The sequence below is a fragment of the Ornithodoros turicata genome, chromosome 6 (genome assembly GCF_037126465.1).
Source record: "Ornithodoros turicata isolate Travis chromosome 6, ASM3712646v1, whole genome shotgun sequence".
NCBI classification, from domain to species: Eukaryota; Metazoa; Arthropoda; class Arachnida; order Ixodida; family Argasidae; genus Ornithodoros; species Ornithodoros turicata.
Genome location: NC_088206.1, coordinates 25,996,068 through 26,003,573, shown reverse-complemented (window position 1 = coordinate 26,003,573; position 7,506 = coordinate 25,996,068).

The window sequence follows — 7,506 nt, the reverse complement described above, 5'->3', positions numbered from 1 at the left end:
CAAATGCGTATAAGAAAAAAGGGAAAATTTTGAAAAACTTAGTTTAGTGCCCAAGTGAACACTGACATGATGAGAGGAGATAATGCATGGCGCGACACGCACATCCTCATTTCAGAAAGTTCGCCACAATAAGACTTCGTTCGGTAATTAATTTCCGACTATGCTGATGCTACAAATGCGTATAAGAAAAAAGGGAAAATTTTGAAAAACTTAGTTTAGTGCCCAAGTGAACACTGACATGATGAGAGGAGATAATGCATGGCGCGACACGCACATCCTCATTTCAGAAAGTTCGCCACAATAAGACTTCGTTCGGTAATTAATTTCCGACTATGCTGATGCTACAAATGCGTATAAGAAAAAAGGGAAAGTTTTGAAAAACTTAGTTTAGTGCCCAAGTGAACACTGACATGATGAGAGGAGATAATGCATGGCGCGACACGCACATCCTCATTTCAGAAAGTTCGCCACAATAAGACTTTGTTCGGTAATTAATTTCCGACTATGCTGATGCTACAAATGGGTATAAGAAAAAAGGGAAAGTTTTGAAAAACTTAGTTTAGTGCCCAAGTGAACACTGACATGATGAGAGGAGATAATGCATGGCGCGATACGCACATCCTCATTTCAGAAAGTTCGCCACAATAAGACTTCGTTCGGTAATTAATTTCCGACTATGCTGATGCTACAAATGCGTATAAGAAAAAAGGGAAAGTTTTGAAAAACTTAGTTTAGTGCCCAAGTGAACATTGACATGATGAGAGGAGATAATGCATGGCGCGACACGCACATCCTCATTTCAGAAAGTTCGCCACAATAAGACTTCGTTCGGTAATTAATTTCCGACTATGCTGATGCTACAAATGCGTATAAGAAAAAGGGAAAGTTTTGAAAAACTTAGTTTAGTGCCCAAGTGAACACTGACATGATGAGAGGAGATAATGCATGGCGCGACACGCACATCCTCATTTCAGAAAGTTCGCCACAATAAGACTTCGTTCGGTAATTAATTTCCGACTATGCTGATGCTACAAATGCGTATAAGAAAAAAGGGAAAGTTTTGAAAAACTTAGTTTAGTGCCCAAGTGAACACTGACATGATGAGAGGAGATAATGCATGGCGCGACACGCACATCCTCATTTCAGAAAGTTCGCCACAATAAGACTTCGTTCGGTAATTAATTTCCGACTATGCTGATGCTACAAATGCGTATAAGAAAAAAGGGAAAGTTTTGAAAAACTTAGTTTAGTGCCCAAGTGAATACTGACATGATGAGAGGAGATAATGCATGGCGCGATACGCACATCCTCATTTCAGAAAGTTCGCCACAATAAGACTTCGTTCGGTAATTAATTTCCGACTATGCTGATGCTACAAATGCGTATAAGAAAAAAGGGAAAATTTTGAAAAACTTAGTTTAGTGCCCAAGTGAACACTGACATGATGAGAGGAGATAATGCATGGCGCGACACGCACATCCTCATTTCAGAAAGTTCGCCACAATAAGACTTCGTTCGGTAATTAATTTCTGACTATGCTGATGCTACAAATGCGTATAAGAAAAAAGGGAAAGTTTTGAAAAACTTAGTTTAGTGCCCAAGTGAACACTGACATGATGAGAGGAGATAATGCATGGCGCGACACGCACATCCTCATTTCAGAAAGTTCGCCACAATAAGACTTCGTTCGGTAATTAATTTCCGACTATGCTGATGCTACAAATGTGTATAAGAAAAAAGGGAAGTTTTGAAAAACTTAGTTTAGTGCCCAAGTGAACACTGACATGATGAGAGGAGATAATGCATGGCGCGACACGCACATCCTCATTTCAGAAAGTTCGCCACAATAAGACTTCGTTCAGTAATTAATTTCCGACTATGCTGATGCTACAAATGCGTATAAGAAAAAAGGGAAAGTTTTGAAAAACTTAGTTTAGTGCCCAAGTGAACACTGACATGATGAGAGGAGATAATGCATGGCGCGACACGCACATCCTCATTTCAGAAAGTTCGCCACAATAAGACTTCGTTCGGTAATTAATTTCCGACTATGCTGATGCTACAAATGCGTATAAGAAAAAAGGGAAAGTTTTGAAAAACTTAGTTTAGTGCCCAAGTGAACACTGACATGATGAGAGGAGATAATGCATGGCGCGACACGCACATCCTCATTTCCGAAAGTTCGCCACAATAAGACTTCGTTCGGTAATTAATTTCCGACTATGCTGATGCTACAAATGCGTATAAGAAAAAAGGGAAAGTTTTGAAAAACTTAGTTTAGTGCCCAAGTGAACACTGACATGATGAGAGGAGATAATGCATGGCGCGATACGCACATCCTCATTTCAGAAAGTTCGCCACAATAAGACTTCGTTCGGTAATTAATTTCCGACTATGCTGATGCTACAAATGCGTATAAGAAAAAAGGGAAAATTTTGAAAAACTTAGTTTAGTGCCCAAGTGAACACTGACATGATGAGAGGAGATAATGCATGGCGCGACACGCACATCCTCATTTCAGAAAGTTCGCCACAATAAGACTTCGTTCGGTAATTAATTTCTGACTATGCTGATGCTACAAATGCGTATAAGAAAAAAGGGAAAGTTTTGAAAAACTTAGTTTAGTGCCCAAGTGAACACTGACATGATGAGAGGAGATAATGCATGGCGCGACACGCACATCCTCATTTCAGAAAGTTCGCCACAATAAGACTTCGTTCGGTAATTAATTTCCGACTATGCTGATGCTACAAATGTGTATAAGAAAAAAGGGAAAGTTTTGAAAAACTTAGTTTAGTGCCCAAGTGAACACTGACATGATGAGAGGAGATAATGCATGGCGCGACACGCACATCCTCATTTCAGAAAGTTCGCCACAATAAGACTTCGTTCGGTAATTAATTTCCGACTATGCTGATGCTACAAATGCGTATAAGAAAAAAGGGAACATTTTGAAAAACTTAGTTTAGTGCCCAAGTGAACACTGACATGATGAGAGGAGATAATGCATGGCGCGACACGCACATCCTCATTTCAGAAAGTTCGCCACAATAAGACTTCGTTCGGTAATTAATTTCCGACTATGCTGATGCTACAAATGCGTATAAGAAAAAAGGGAAAGTTTTGAAAAACTTAGTTTAGTGCCCAAGTGAACACTGACATGATGAGAGGAGATAATGCATGGCGCGACACGCACATCCTCATTTCAGAAAGTTCGCCACAATAAGACTTCGTTCGGTAATTAATTTCCGACTATGCTGATGCTACAAATGCGTATAAGAAAAAAGGGAAAGTTTTGAAAAACTTAGTTTAGTGCCCAAGTGAACACTGACATGATGAGAGGAGATAATGCATGGCGCGACACGCACATCCTCATTTCAGAAAGTTCGCCACAATAAGACTTCGTTCGGTAATTAATTTCCGACTATGCTGATGCTACAAATGCGTATAAGAAAAAAGGGAAAGTTTTGAAAAACTTAGTTTAGTGCCCAAGTGAACACTGACATGATGAGAGGAGATAATGCATGGCGCGATACGCACATCCTCATTTCAGAAAGTTCGCCACAATAAGACTTCGTTCGGTAATTAATTTCCGACTATGCTGATGCTACAAATGCGTATAAGAAAAAAGGGAAAATTTTGAAAAACTTAGTTTAGTGCCCAAGTGAACACTGACATGATGAGAGGAGATAATGCATGGCGCGACACGCACATCCTCATTTCAGAAAGTTCGCCACAATAAGACTTCGTTCGGTAATTAATTTCTGACTATGCTGATGCTACAAATGCGTATAAGAAAAAAGGGAAAGTTTTGAAAAACTTAGTTTAGTGCCCAAGTGAACACTGACATGATGAGAGGAGATAATGCATGGCGCGACACGCACATCCTCATTTCAGAAAGTTCGCCACAATAAGACTTCGTTCGGTAATTAATTTCCGACTATGCTGATGCTACAAATGCGTATAAGAAAAAAGGGAAAGTTTTGAAAAACTTAGTTTAGTGCCCAAGTGAACACTGACATGATGAGAGGAGATAATGCATGGCGCGACACGCACATCCTCATTTCAGAAAGTTCGCCACAATAAGACTTCGTTCGGTAATTAATTTCCGACTATGCTGATGCTACAAATGCGTATAAGAAAAAAGGGAAAATTTTGAAAAACTTAGTTTAGTGCCCAAGTGAACACTGACATGATGAGAGGAGATAATGCATGGCGCGACACGCACATCCTCATTTCAGAAAGTTCGCCACAATAAGACTTCGTTCGGTAATTAATTTCCGACTATGCTGATGCTACAAATGGGTATAAGAAAAAAGGGAAAGTTTTGAAAAACTTAGTTTAGTGCCCAAGTGAACACTGACATGATGAGAGGAGATAATGCATGGCGCGATACGCACATCCTCATTTCAGAAAGTTCGCCACAATAAGACTTCGTTCAGTAATTAATTTCCGACTATGCTGATGCTACAAATGCGTATAAGAAAAAAGGGAAAATTTTGAAAAACTTAGTTTAGTGCCCAAGTGAACACTGACATGATGAGAGGAGATAATGCATGGCGCGACACGCACATCCTCATTTCAGAAAGTTCGCCACAATAAGACTTCGTTCGGTAATTAATTTCCGACTATGCTGATGCTACAAATGCGTATAAGAAAAAAGGGAAAGTTTTGAAAAACTTAGTTTAGTGCCCAAGTGAACACTGACATGATGAGAGGAGATAATGCATGGCGCGACACGCACATCCTCATTTCAGAAAGTTCGCCACAATAAGACTTCGTTCGGTAATTAATTTCCGACTATGCTGATGCTACAAATGCGTATAAGAAAAAAGGGAAAGTTTTGAAAAACTTAGTTTAGTGCCCAAGTGAACACTGACGTGATGAGAGGAGATAATGCATGGCGCGACACGCACATCCTCATTTCAGAAAGTTCGCCACAATAAGACTTCGTTCGGTAATTAATTTCCGAATACGCTGATGCTACAAATGCGTATAAGAAAAAAGGGAAAGTTTTGAAAAACTTAGTTTAGTGCCCAAGTGAACACTGACATGATGAGAGGAGATAATGCATGGCGCGACACGCACATCCTCATTTCAGAAAGTTCGCCACAATAAGACTTCGTTCGGTAATTAATTTCCGACTATGCTGTTGCTACAAATGCGTATAAGAAAAAAGGGAAAGTTTTGAAAAACTTAGTTTAGTGGCCAAGTGAACACTGACATGATGAGAGGAGATAACGCATGGCGCGACACGCACAAAGTTGCACAATGTTCTGTTGTACTGTCATGTGTGCTCGCAATCCGCATATGCGGGAGTCATTTATCATTCATTCATTCATATGACAGCTCTTAGATACAAATATATATATATGAAGATGGACCAGCAACTTGGTGCACCTTCCGAGGCCAGGGCGGAAGAGCGCTGAAAATTTTCCCAAAATTTCGTTTAGTGACTCCTTGGCAATACCGACGCTCCCCACAAACAGCCTGTTGAGGTCGATATCTAGTCGCCTAATCCACTCTCTTCCAAGTAAATTCGTATATATATATATATATATATATATATATACATATTATGTAGAATGTTCTTTGCAGTGTGGAATATCTGCGATAAGCACCTAAAAAAAGTAATAGTCTGTCTGTGTGATACTCGCAGAGCCGTAGCGATGCGAGTTTGCGCCCAGGGCAGGGTAAATCTGAAGCGCCCTCCCCCCCCCCCCTCTCCTACTGCCGTCAGAAGCCATATAAAAGAAAACGCTATTTGTGCTGCCGAGATCGTAAATTCAAAATCTCTTCATTCCCGCTTTATACTGTCCAACCAACCTGCCAAGGCCTGCCATTCGGTGCCCTCTGTGGCGAGGACGCCCGGGCCGGCAGCCCCTCTGATGCACTTACATATACCATTATAGAGTTGGAAGAGCCCGAACACATCTTCAGGGACGACGAAGCGCGGGCGCCATCGGTTCAGCTGTATGTGACGCTATCAAGGAAATCGCGTCAAAGATTGGAGTTCACAATGCAATACAAGACAGGCTTGCAGACGGCGTAATGATGGTGTTTGAGAGGATGCCGTATAGTGTTCACAACGTTATCATCAAAGGGACGGCTTCAGGATCACCACCAGCGAGCGCAGGGGAGCTAGACCGCGGCCTACAAGCGTTGCTGAAAGTCATATTTGGAAGCGTTTATCAACTTCGTCAAGTGACGAACATTGTCTTGAAGTATCCGGAGTTCATTCGTTTTACACTTCCGGACGTCTTGAACGGTTTGCCGTCGAGTGCGTTGTTAGACTATCTTGGCTTCCCAGCTCTTGTGCGCATGCCTCCATTTTTCCCGGACAGATTGCGAAGCCTACGGGAAGTCTTCAGTAAGAGCGTCATTGGGCGCCCCAGTCCCGATGTAAATGATACCCCGACCTTTTGCCTGCGTCTGGTTGACAAGGTTCTTCCCGCATGCATCCCTATGGCTTACGCACAGTTCAAATATCCAGCGGGAACCACCGTTAACTCACGCCAATGGTTTGATCAGTTCGCGAACGTCTTTGGGCGCCATCTGTCACAACAGTATTGGATCGACCAACTTTAACAGTTCACTACATCCTCCAGCACAATGAGCTTCTACACTTTCCAGCCAACGGGAATCTCGGCTACCCGACTCCCCCAAGCAGTCCTCTTCGCTTTTAGCGCGACATATCTATTCTCCACCAGCAAGAGAAGATACAAAACATCATTCGGCAGGGCGGTTCAAAACAATGGAGGCTACAACAGTCTGCTTTTAATACCATAGCCACGTATGTCTACTCTCGACACGTCGTTTATGTCCCACAAGGCCTGATTAACTCGTCCGTATCAACCAGCAGCACAATGTTCGCATTTCACCTTGTTGCATAACTTAGAGGAGGACGATGGGCGACCAGGTGCATGGGATTGCGATGAGCGCGCGGCGCCTGGCTCGAGTTGGGATTCTGGGCACTTGTTGATTAAAGCTTGTTAGGATTGGTCACCTGGAGCTTCGGTCTGTCTGACTCATTTACGTAACACATTTTGGTGCCGAAACCTGGGATTCGGACCGCTCTCTGATGTCAAGCGAAGCACTCGACGGCCTACTGCGTACTCGGGCAGGAACCCGCGACGGGGTCACCCATGCCACCGAACATCTCGCCGTACTTCTGTCTCGACCGGTAAAAGCCAAGGCAGCAATTGAAGCAGACCTCCGATGCCTGATTGCCGGGAAGGCAGCCCTAGCGGAGCTGGATGCCCAGGTCATGGGTTTGATAAGTGCTGAGAGATTCGATGACGAACTGCAGGATATACTGGAGCAAGAATGGCAAGTGGAACTGGCAATTTCGAAAGCGAGAAGCGCACTCCGTCTGGCTCTCTTGCCTACCTTGCCTACCGGGACATTCACTGTGTGGACCAGCGGAACAGTTCATCTCACTACAGCTGGCCAGCTCGAAAGTCAAGTCTCGGTCAGCCGGCCTCCTGCTTCTCTAGCTGGCGCAAT